Source organism: Camellia sinensis, chromosome 13 (assembly GCF_055761805.1).
Source record: "Camellia sinensis isolate YWXY chromosome 13, ASM5576180v1, whole genome shotgun sequence".
Classification (NCBI taxonomy): Eukaryota; Viridiplantae; Streptophyta; class Magnoliopsida; order Ericales; family Theaceae; genus Camellia; species Camellia sinensis.
In genome coordinates, this window is record NC_138973.1 from 23,442,083 (window position 1) to 23,453,677 (window position 11,595).

The 11,595-nt window shown below is 38.3% G+C and overlaps 1 pseudogene; it reads right to left on the reverse strand.

Annotated features, from left to right (window-relative positions):
* Window positions 1-6,403: 6,403 nt before the first annotated feature.
* Window positions 6,404-7,994, reverse strand: LOC114298730 (5-OH-xanthotoxin synthase pseudogene; annotated as a pseudogene).
* Between the last annotated feature and the right edge of the window lie 3,601 nt (window positions 7,995-11,595).

Genomic DNA, 11,595 nt, shown 5'->3' on the forward strand with positions numbered 1-11,595 from the left:
TCGGGTCAGGCCTCGAGGGCCAATCAGGGGGCTTCATCGTCTCAGTCGGTGCAACAATCTGATGCTCCTAGGGGTGAGCAGGTTGATCAGAGGTCATCTGGGCGCGTGTATGCTGTTACCGCGCAGGATCTTGTACCGGCTCCATCTGTTGTGAGAGGTACTTTCTTGTTTTGCAACTCGGTTGCTAATGTTTTGATTGATACGGGTGCATCTCATTCCTTTGTGTCTGCTGCATTTGCATCTGTTTTGGAGTTGGAGTTAGCACAGTTAGCATCTCCTATTTGTGTAGTGTCGCCTCTTGGGGGTGAATTGATTTTGAAACACGGTGTTAGGGGTTGTGATATAGAGGTTGATTACCATAGAATCCCATTTTCCTTTGTAGTTATGCCTATGAGAGGTTTCGATGTTATTTTGGGTATGGACTGGTTATCGTCATACCGGGCAGTTATTGATTGCTACCGCCAGAGAGTCACTTGTTGTACCGTGAATGGTGAGTGTTTTCATTTTCTGGGGGACCGTGTTGGTAGTGTTTTGCCACCGGGGTATGTTCCGCGAGGACGGAGTGAGCTTAGTGGTCTACTTGCTAACCTTTCAATTAGTGAGGACGGTGAGACTCAGATTGTGTTGCCAAGGGTGGTGTGTGAGTACTCGGACGTTTTTCCCGAGGATCTTGTTGGTTTGCCACCGCATCGAGAGATTGAATTCTCTATTGACTTAGTGCCCGGCACGGCGCCGATTTCTATGACACCCTATCGTTTTGCCCCAGCTGAGTTAGTTGAGTTGAAGATCCAACTCCAGGAGTTGCTAGATAAAGGCTTTATACGTCCTAGTGTTTCGCCTTGGGGAGCACCGGCCCTCTTTGTTAAAAAGAAAGGTGGTGCTTTGAGACTTTGTATAGATTACCGGAAATTGAATCGGGCTACGGTCAAGAATAAGTACCCTATGCCCCGTATAGATGATCTGTTCGATCAGTTGAAAGGTTCCCGTTGTTTCTCGAAGATAGACTTGAGATCAGGTTATCATCAGTTGAGAGTCAGGGAGGAGGATATTCCAAAGACGGCATTCCGTACGCGGTATGGCCACTATGAGTTTTTGGTGATGCCATTTGGGCTCACCAATGCACCGGCAGTATTTATGGATTTGATGAACCGGATATTCCGGGAATTTCTAGATCGTTTTGTAGTCGTCTTCGTGGACGACATTCTTATCTATTCACCTTCAGAGGAAGAGCACGAGGAACACTTGAGGGTGGTGCTTGATTTACTTAGAGCCCATCAGCTTTATGCTAAGTTTGGGAAGTGTGAGTTCTGGCTAGAGGAGGTGAAGTTCTTAGGCCATGTAGTTTCTAGGGAAGGGGTGTCTGTTGATACATCCAAGACAGAGGCAGTGCAAGATTGGGTACAGCCTAAGAGTATGTTTGAGATCCGCAGTTTTCTGGGATTAGCTGGGTATTATCGCCGGTTTGTAAGAGATTTCTCCAGATTAGCTTCGCCTTTGACTAGATTGACTCGGAAGGGAGTCAAATTTGCTTGGAGTGAGACTTGTGAAAAGTCGTTCCAGGAGTTGAAAGTTAGACTGACCACTGCTCCAGTCTTGATTATTCCGGAGAGAGGGTTGGGTTATGCAGTCTATTGTGACGCCTCACGAGAGGGTCTTGGTTGTGTGTTGATGCAAGAGGGGAAAGTGGTTGCCTATGGCTCACGTCAGTTGAAAGTTCACGAGAAGAATTACCCTACGCATGATTTAGAGTTAGCAGCTGTGATATTTGCCTTGAAGATTTGGAGACATTATCTTTACGGTGAGAGGTTCGAGGTATTCTCGGATCATAAGAGTCTGAAATATCTGTTCACACAGAAAGACTTGAACTTGAGGCAGAGGAGGTGGATGGAATTTATTGAGGATTATGACTTTGAATTGCATTATCATCCGGGAAAGGCCAATGTGGTGGCCGACGCCCTTAGCAGGAAACCTGTTGGTGACATAGCTAGTATAGCCATCCGAGAGTGGGAGATGTTAGGTGCACTTGGAGAGTTTGATTTGCTTCTGGGCGAATCCGTTGAGGCTGCGGCCTTGTTTTCTGTTGTTGCGCAACCTACACTTGTGACTCGAGTGTTAGAGGCTCAGAGGGGCGACCTTGAGGTAGAATCCCTCCGTGAGAAGATTTCTGGTGGGAAGGTTGAGAAAGGTTTGACGGTGTATCCCGACCTGAGTGTGAGATACCGAGACCGTCTGTTTGTGCCGGAGTCTCATCGAGAGGAGGTACTTCGAGAGTTTCATCATTCACGCCTTGCGGTGCATCCGGGGGGTACTAAGATGTATCGGGATTTGGGTCGCCAGTTTTGGTGGCGGGGTATGAAGAGAGATGTGGCAGCTTTCGTATCTAAGTGCCTTACTTGTCAGCAAGTGAAGGCCGAACATCAGAGGCCAGCGGGTTTGTTGCAACCCTTGCCTATTGCCGAGTGGAAGTGGGAGCATGTCACTATGGACTTCGTTATAGGTCTTCCGAGGACTCAGCGGGGCAGTGATGCTATTTGGGTGGTTGTAGACCGGTTGACTAAGTCGGCGCACTTCATTCCTATGCGCGTTAGAGATTCAGTAGATCATCTTGCCGACTTGTATATTCGGGACATAGTGAGGTTGCACGGGATTCCAGTGACGATCGTCTCCGATAGGGACCCTCGTTTTACTGCCAGATTATGGCAGAGCTTGCAGAGCGCCTTAGGTACTAAGTTGACCTTTAGCACAGCTTATCATCCTCAGACTGATGGGCAGTCCGAGCGTACTATTCAGATCCTTGAAGATATGCTTCGGGGTTGTGTTCTTGACTTTAGCGGGTCGTGGGAGAGGCACTTGCCATTAGTGGAGTTTGCCTACAACAACAGCTTCCAGTCTAGTATCGGTATGGCACCGTTTCAGGCCTTATACGGCCGACCGTGTAGGTCTCCTGTTTGTTGGGCCGAGGTGGGTGATGCACCTCTGTTGGGTCCGGAGTTAGTGAGGGAAACGACGGAGAAGGTTGAGCTTATCCGTAAGAGGCTTGTTACAGCCCAGAGTCGTCAGAAATCTTATGCCGACCGTAGGAGGAGACCTTTGGTGTTTGAGGTGAGTGATCATGTCTTTTTGAAGATATCACCAAGACGGGGATTGATGAGGTTTGGGAAGAGCGGGAAGTTGTCCCCTCGATTCATTGGTCCTTTTGAGATCCTTGAGAGGATTGGCGAGACTGCTTATCGTTTAGCTTTGCCGCCGCAGTTGTCCGGAGTACATGACGTGTTTCATGTGAGTATGCTTCGGAAGTATGAGCCGGATCCATCACATGTATTGGATTGGACCGATTTAGTAGTTGATGAGGATGTCTCGTATGAGGAGAGACCGGTTCGGGTCTTGGATAAACGGGATCAAGTCTTGCGAGGCAAGACCATTCCTTTGGTGAAAGTTTTGTGGAAACATCACGGGGTGGAGGAAGCCACATGGGAACGTGAGTTGGAAGTCCGCGAGAAATATCCGGACATGTTTATTGATTTGTAATCTTGTAGTTAGATTTTGTAATATTGTCAAACTTTAAAGCTTTTTATATATGTCTTAAGCTGTAAAACATTTAGAATGTTTTGGTTAATGGAAATATTTTGGAACTTGCCTCGAAATGGAAGTTTAATGGAACATTGTATATATTGAATATATTGAAAATTGTTGAAATTGAAAGAAAATTGCATAGTGTTAATGCAGGTTGAAATATATGGTTGTTTTGCATATTGTGGCATGCCTCTTTGTTAAGAGATGGAATGGCCGGTGTTGGGTCAAGTTGTTTATTAGTGAGTTATCATATTGTTGGAATTTGAGAAAAACTGTTTTCGAAACCTTGTGCTAAATTTCGGGGACGAAATTCTTTTAAGGAGGGGAGGTTATAGCGACCCCGGTCTTTTCTCTTTAAATTATTGTATCCAGACTTAGGTTCCGTGGATCCTGTCATTACTTATTGGTTGTTGTTGTCCTTTAATCTCTTGTATTTGAAGTATAGGTTCTGTTGGGCGGGTCTGTTACAGGTTGGTTGATTTTAGATGCCGATAGGTGATGCCCAGATTTTGGCCTTCACACTCGAGCGGAAGTTTTAACGCTCGAGCGGTCCCTTCGTTGTTGCTTCTCCGCTCGAGCGGGATTTTTGACGCTCGAGCGGGATTTTCCATCTCCCAGTATTTTTCTCTGCAGTTCTTCCGCTCGAGCGGTAGTTTTTACGCTCGAGCGTGATCCCTTGTTTTTGCTCCTCCGCTCGAGCGGGGAGTTTGACGCTCGAGCGGGTGCAGCGCCTGCAAAACTTCTGGAAGGGTGCAATCGACGCTCGAGCGGCTTTCTTCACGCTCGAGCATGATTCTGTGTCTTACGCTCGAGCGGGGCTTTCTACGCTCGAGCGTAGAGTCGACTACATCAGTCCGTGATTTCACTTTTCTGATCACTTTTTGACCTACTTTTCATCTCTTAACTTTTAAAAACCGCCCCTTGAGAGTTTCTCTCTCTACTCTTACCTTCTCTCCAAGATTTGATCTATTTCCGGTGGTCTTCTACCCTAGTTCCTTTGGAAGAAAGGTAGAGCTTCGCGAGAGCTTTGTTTTAATCTGAGAAACTTGGGATTTGGAGCACGTGGGTCTTTGGTCTTCATCTTCATCTTCTCCATACGGGTTATTTTCTTCGAAGTAGGGATTTCCTACTCCATTCTATAAGTTTTGTTCTAAGTTTTGGTATTTGATATGTTGGGGATACTTTGGTAATTTTGGGAAAAACCCTAGTTGTGTTAATTAATTAATTTGTATAATTAATTTAAGGAAATTGGGGAATTTGGTTAAATTCATGAAATTGAGGAATTCATTGATTAAATGGTGTGGTGGGATAAATTAAACCACTCGCCTAGTGAATTGTTGTTATATTTATTTCCAGTCTAGAAATAACTGTTTTGGGCTATCGGTGGAGGATAGTCGTGATTGTTGTAGACATTGCATGTGGATTAGGAATAACTGAAACTAATCACATTGGTTAAGTCATTAATTTTGACTATAGCATTAATACAGAAAATACGTGTATTGTTTGAGCATTGCATTTGCATACATTGTTTTGTGTGGGAGGAGATAGGGGATGTACTCCACGGTTTAGGGGAAGATAGGGGATGGACCTCTAAACCGGATTTTTGTTTGGGAGGAGATAGGGGATGGACTCCATTAGCACCATTTTTATGTGTGCTTATTATATTGAAGTGTTTTTACATGATTATTGATACAGCACTAAAATGTGTATCAAATGGGAAGTATGAAGTGTTTTGATATGAGCATGAGTCTCATTTGTTTTGTTGATATTGGAAGTAATGTGAATATGATATATATATTTCACTGTTGTAAGTTTGGCCAGGTTCTGAGCCATGTTGATAATAATGGAAAGTGAAATGTGTCTAAGACATTAGTGTCGTGAGACTGTAAAATGGTAAAATTGGTTATCTTAGTTAACCATCTATTGAATGCTATAGCTTTAATCAATGCTTATATTTGGTTTAGTATTTTTCTACTAGGCTGTGGCTCACCCTTTATGGGAACATCATTTTCAGGTTCAGGTGATAAGCTACCTCCACGGACTTAGCCTGGAAGGAGTTGGTGTTTGGGATTTTGAAGACTTGTCTTTAGTTATATGTTTTATTTTGTTATTTTTGAGATTTCATGTAAACATTCAAGCCTAGGGCTTAACTTGTAAATGAGTTAGTACTCATCCTTTTTGTGTCCAAGTGTTAGCTTGGAAAGATGTAAGCCCTTAGGGCATTTATTTTGATGTTGCAGGATGTTACATGTGATGTCTTTCAATAAGAATACTCTGATGAATAACTCAAATGATTCAGTTTCTTTTATAAATGCATGTTAATGTTATGGTTATTATGGGTTTATTTTGAGGGCGTGACAATTTAGGCCACATCATTTTAAAAAAAATGGCCATTAAGATGATTTATAGGTACATGACTGACCCCACATAATTTTGATAGACCATTTTTAATGAAAAATATGTAAGAATCTCTTTTTCAATGTGATCTCACAGTGAATTGAGCCTTCCATTTTGGCCACCAAATAGCATTTAGTTGAATACTAGTTGGCATAGTTCTTATTAGTTTCAACAATTACAATTGAATTTTACAATAGGCCAACACCACTGGTTCCCTCTGATTCTCTATCTCAATATTTTTTTCCCATTATTTTAATTGATTTATAATTATTTAAGCATGTGTTAAAATTTTCATATTTAAATATTCTCTTATAATTCAACAACTATGAGTGAATTGAAATAGAAGGAAATTGATTTTTGAGATAAAAAAATTCCTGGCCGACATGACATTCCTTCCTATTATATTGAATCACAAATGACCCTGTCTTGCATATTAGTGCCTATGCATTGCAACACCAGGCATCACATTGGTATCATCAGTATCTTCTTTCTTCATCCCATCTGGTAGTTCCCAACCAAATGAGTAGAGAAGATTGGCAAGTGCAAGCTCCACTGGTGCAATTCCTAGATTGATCCCAGGACAGCCTCTTCGGCCAGCTCGGAATGGAATTAGCTGAAAATCCTGTCCTCTAAAATCAATATCACAATCCAAGATTTTCTCTGGCAAAAACTCTTCTGGGTCTTCCCAAGCTTCAGGGTCTCTTCCAATGGCCCATGAATTAATATAAACTAGGGTTTTGGGTTGAATTTCATACCCATCTATGATGCACTTGTCAATTGCTTGTCGTGGCGAAAGTGGAATGGGTGGGTATACTCTCATTGCTTCCCTTATCACTGATTTAAGATAAGGAAGCTTTAGAACATCATCTTCAGCCACCATATATATATTTCTTTCCTATCAACTTTCTTCATCATTTTGGGATCTTTCATCAATGCAATCATCACCCAAACCACGGCTGCTACACCTGTGTCTGTTCCACCGGCAAATATATTCTGCAAAGAAAGTTCAAAAATTAATTGATATATATGTAGGTTATATAGGTTTTGAAAGAAGTGGGAAATTGGACTTGTAAGCATATAATGAGAGAGGATAAATTGAAATTTGGGCTACTAATTTTTTTTTGGACATTTTAGTAGTGTTAGTCACCAACTCAAACTCACCATGAGGACTGCTTTAATGTGATCCAAAGTGAGATCAATTGGAGGGAACTGATCATTTTCAGTTGAAGTAAGATGTCAAGCATGTCCTCTTGCATGAATTCAGTCCTCTTTGGATTGAGATGATCATCAATGAGGTCTTGATAGAACAAATCCAATTCCTTGAAATTCTTCTCTAGCCTAGCACACATTCCAGTGACTACCCACCAAAGGAAAATAATCAGAAACAAAGAAGCTTCCCATCATTGCCTGAACTTCATTAAGAAGTCCATTAAATCTACTTCTTTCAAACCCTTCACTTTCCTCGTACCTTTTCCCAAATGCCACTCTGCAAATCAATGTGATTGTAAGAGACATCACTACCTCACTCAAATTAACAACCTTTGATGAATCCACAAGTTGGGATATTTTCTTCACCATCCTTGAAACCTTGTCTTCTCGAATGAGCTGAAAGGATTGGACTCACTTGGAGCTAAAAAGATGAACAATGATCTTTCTCATCTCTCTCCACAAGTCGTTGTAAGGTGAGAACGCCACGTCTAAACCATTGTAAGAGAGCTTTTGTTGTCTGAGCAAGATTGGTCTGCCTGAAAATGCGAGGTCATGGGTTTTCATGACGTGTTTCACCAGGGTTGGAACAGAGCCAAGTCGAAGGGACATGAGAGGACCATGTTCTTGAGCTAGTTGGTATAGGTAGCTGTGTGGTGCTGATGAGTTAAGGATGATTTGGTGTAAGTTTCCGATGAAGGGAAGTCCCGGAGGACCTGGTGGTGGACGAGGTGTTTGTCTATTTGTTGTTATGTGTTTGATGAAGAAAATAATAGTAGAATTGGAAGAGCTAGAAGGAAAAGAAGAAGAATTAACATTGTTAGTTGAGTTGTTGCAAGCGTTTGCTAGATACAGTAAGGATGTAAGAAAGATAGTCCTTTTATAAACCTCTTCCAAGATCCATGTATGGAAAATGGATTGCCAATTTGCCACCCAAAACTGAGGACAAATTGTTTGGGTGGACAAAAATGTTATGACCATTAGATTAAGTTATTTATTTTTTAAATTATTGATGATTTATATATTGAAATGTAAAAAAATAAACGAAATGGATTATGAAAGTGGGACTCGTAATAGCCCTCACGATTGGGACTGATGGTACAGTCTACTTTAGTAAACATTAGATTGGAGAGGAACTGAGTTTTAAAATTGAATCTCAATCGCGCATTAATTTTTTGGATATTTTTTTTAATTCTGTGTACATATCTTTAGTGAAAATGTAACTCACACTACACTCAAATGAATAGTCACAAAATATGAGTAATTATCTTGTTTTTTCAAAATACCACATCGACTATATACTCGTCTAATAATAAATATCTATATACTCACATGGCCCGCGAAATAAAAATAATAATTGGCAAATTATGAAATATTATTAGTTTGAAAACACAATCACATCATAGTGTTTTGTACCTACGTAATAATTTTGGCCCAAAATATACTCTCTTTTTGTAATTTTTTATATTCTAATTTTGTGAGGATAGTATTTATTTTGTTGGTGACATTAAATAATTGCAAAAAAAAAAAAAAAATGGACATGATTTGTCTTAGAAATGATATGAATTCTCGTTATTTCACTCAGTTTTTGCTTTTGAAGCCAGACCCCACAGTCTCACTTTCATTTCCACTAAAGTGAACCTCCCATTTCGCTCCCACTAAAATAAGCTTTTGATTTGATTTGAATTAATCGAAAACAAATCACGCACGTCAAGTTATTTAGTTTTGGACTCAAAATTAGCAGTCCTTCAAGAATCAAATCAAACCTAATTGAAAGCCAAATTTATTCAATTTGTGAAATTAATGGTTAATTTGTCTATCCCTAGTTACAACTTTCAATTAGGTGTTTGTTTCAAAAGAGACTTTAGTCCTACCCAGTTCACAACAAAAATAAATAAATAAGTAAATAAAATAAAAATAAATAAATAATAAAATTTGAAAGTAAATAAATTAAGAAAAATTTATTACTTACCATGTTGATCAAAGCAAGGATGCATGTAGGGGATGCCGTCAGGGACGGTTGCATCCCTAAAATGTTTAAAAAATGTGTATATTAGTAAGATAATTTTAAATTTGATTAGCTCGCACCCTCCAAAATATTTACATTACAAAGTTTTAAAAATAGTTTTTAAATTGAATTTTATCAAATATTGATCTATTCTATTTATTATCTGTATTATTAATTTTTATATTTATATATTGTTTAAAATTACTTGTATTATTTTATTTGTTTCTATTTGTTACTATTCTTGTTTTTTCTTTTCATATGTCATTTATGTTTGTTTTTCTTTTTTTGTAAATCACATTTTAATTTGCTTGTGCATCTTATTTTACATTCATTCTCTAGAAATAGAAATATTGTCTAGAAATAAAAATTTTATCTACTTCAACATGACATTCTTAAAATAACTTAATACCACTTATTGAAACGAATTATCATTATACTCATAAAAACATACTTTTTCAATTATAATTTTTTTTCTAAACTAAACTATGTAATAACATGAAAGATGATTTTGTAACAAGTTATTTAATCATATTTATTGAGAAAGATATTCATTAAGGTTTTGATGTCGAGTTTATCATAGATGTTTTTATGTATGTTAAAAAAAGTGGTGATTACAACATTTTCAAATAGTTAACTTTAGTAGATGGAAATATAGTAATAGTAATAGTTAATATTTTATTAAGTTAATGCAGACAAGCAATGTGTCTAATTATATTTTTGTTCTCAATTATGTTAACAAAGAATGTTCGATAAATAGTAATATTATTCATTTTTCTTGTGTTGGTATAAATCAAAATTAAAATTTTATAACAATTTTTTTGATAAAAAAATTACATGTGTTTTTGCTCCCTCGAAACTCAAATCTTAGATTCCTGGATCAAAGAGTATAACCTTTATGATGGTATGGGCCCTACATTTTTTTTGTTTTACACATTTAAATTACATTTCAATTCTTAAGAAAATGTTACATAAAATTGAATTTATTATCACCACTTATGTGTCTAGTGATTAAAAGTTGAATAAAAAATTTGTATATAGGTAACATTAATTCTTATGTACAGGCTAGAACGAGAGAAAGAAATTAATCGTAAAAATAAAAATAGTTATAAATTGGTAGATTCCTTACAGGAACAGTCGAATGTAAAAATTGAGCTGGGCTCAAAGATGGGTCATAAAATGTACAAGTCATCACTAGAAGCATCTCCAAGAAGCCATATGACACTCCTTGAATTCCAGGTAACACCTTCTAGTCAGGTATCAGTGAAAATTGAAAGGACTAAAAGTGAAAAAGGTTCATCTAACTAGAAACGTAGGTACCATGATCTTGTCACAAGGAGCAGTTTGGAAAAGTTACCTAAAGAGACTAAAACTGGGAAGCGACGCAATTCTTTTGGTTCATGGAGACCTGATTATGTTGATCAGGAACCAAGAGATAGTAATAGTAGTAATTCTCTCCCAAGTTACATACAAGCGACAGAATCTGCGAAAGCCAAATCTTTTTCAACTAGCTCCCCGAGATCAAGTCCAGATGTGCAAGACAAGGACATTTACATTAAGAAGAGACATTCATTGCCTACTTCAAATGGAAGGCATGGATCTCCTCGTATACAACGATCTACATCTCAGGCATAGCCAGGTGCTAAGGGAAATGGTCATCTTCATGGTATTTTCTAAACTACCTCCTTTTTCTTTTCAGATAGAAGGTATTGCAAATGTACTTCATAAATCCATTGACTTAACCTGATGGACTCATCCCTAGAATTTCCTTCAAGCTATGTTTAATCCATCTAGGATCTGGTACAATTTGATCTAGATCGGTGACACAGTAAATTTTGTTTGGTTTTTGTAGGTAGTTTATCTGCTTTTAGAAAACAATTAATGCAGTTTAGTGTTAAGTATTTTGACTTTCTAAGAAAAAAAATCCTATGGTAGTTATAGACTATGAGAATTTGAACTGAACTAAAAGGGAAACAAACCAAGCCTGAGGCTGAATTGTACTTGCACCTTTTGGTCAAATTCCTATGGTCTAGATACCCTTCTTTTCCTTAGCTTTAAGAATATAATAATAAACTTTTGGCAAATGGGGAGATAGATTCATAAGCATCTTTGCTGTTTGTGGTTAGATGGATTTCACTTCAAGTTACTATGTTGCATCTCTTGTGCATGCAATATTTTGCTAGGATTGTCAGTTTAAAAATTTTTCTTAGCTCTTCTTTTAAGATTGTTTGGATTTAGGATTTAGGTAAGGATATGTGGAGGGAAAGGAAAAAAGTGAATGAATATAAGCTAATTTTTTTCTCCATTTTCCTTGCATGTTTCTTTTTCTTTCCAAATCCATTATCCAAACACAATCTAAATTTCTTTTAGTTGTTTGTCATGACACAATATTTGCACAAATTACACTAAGTTGT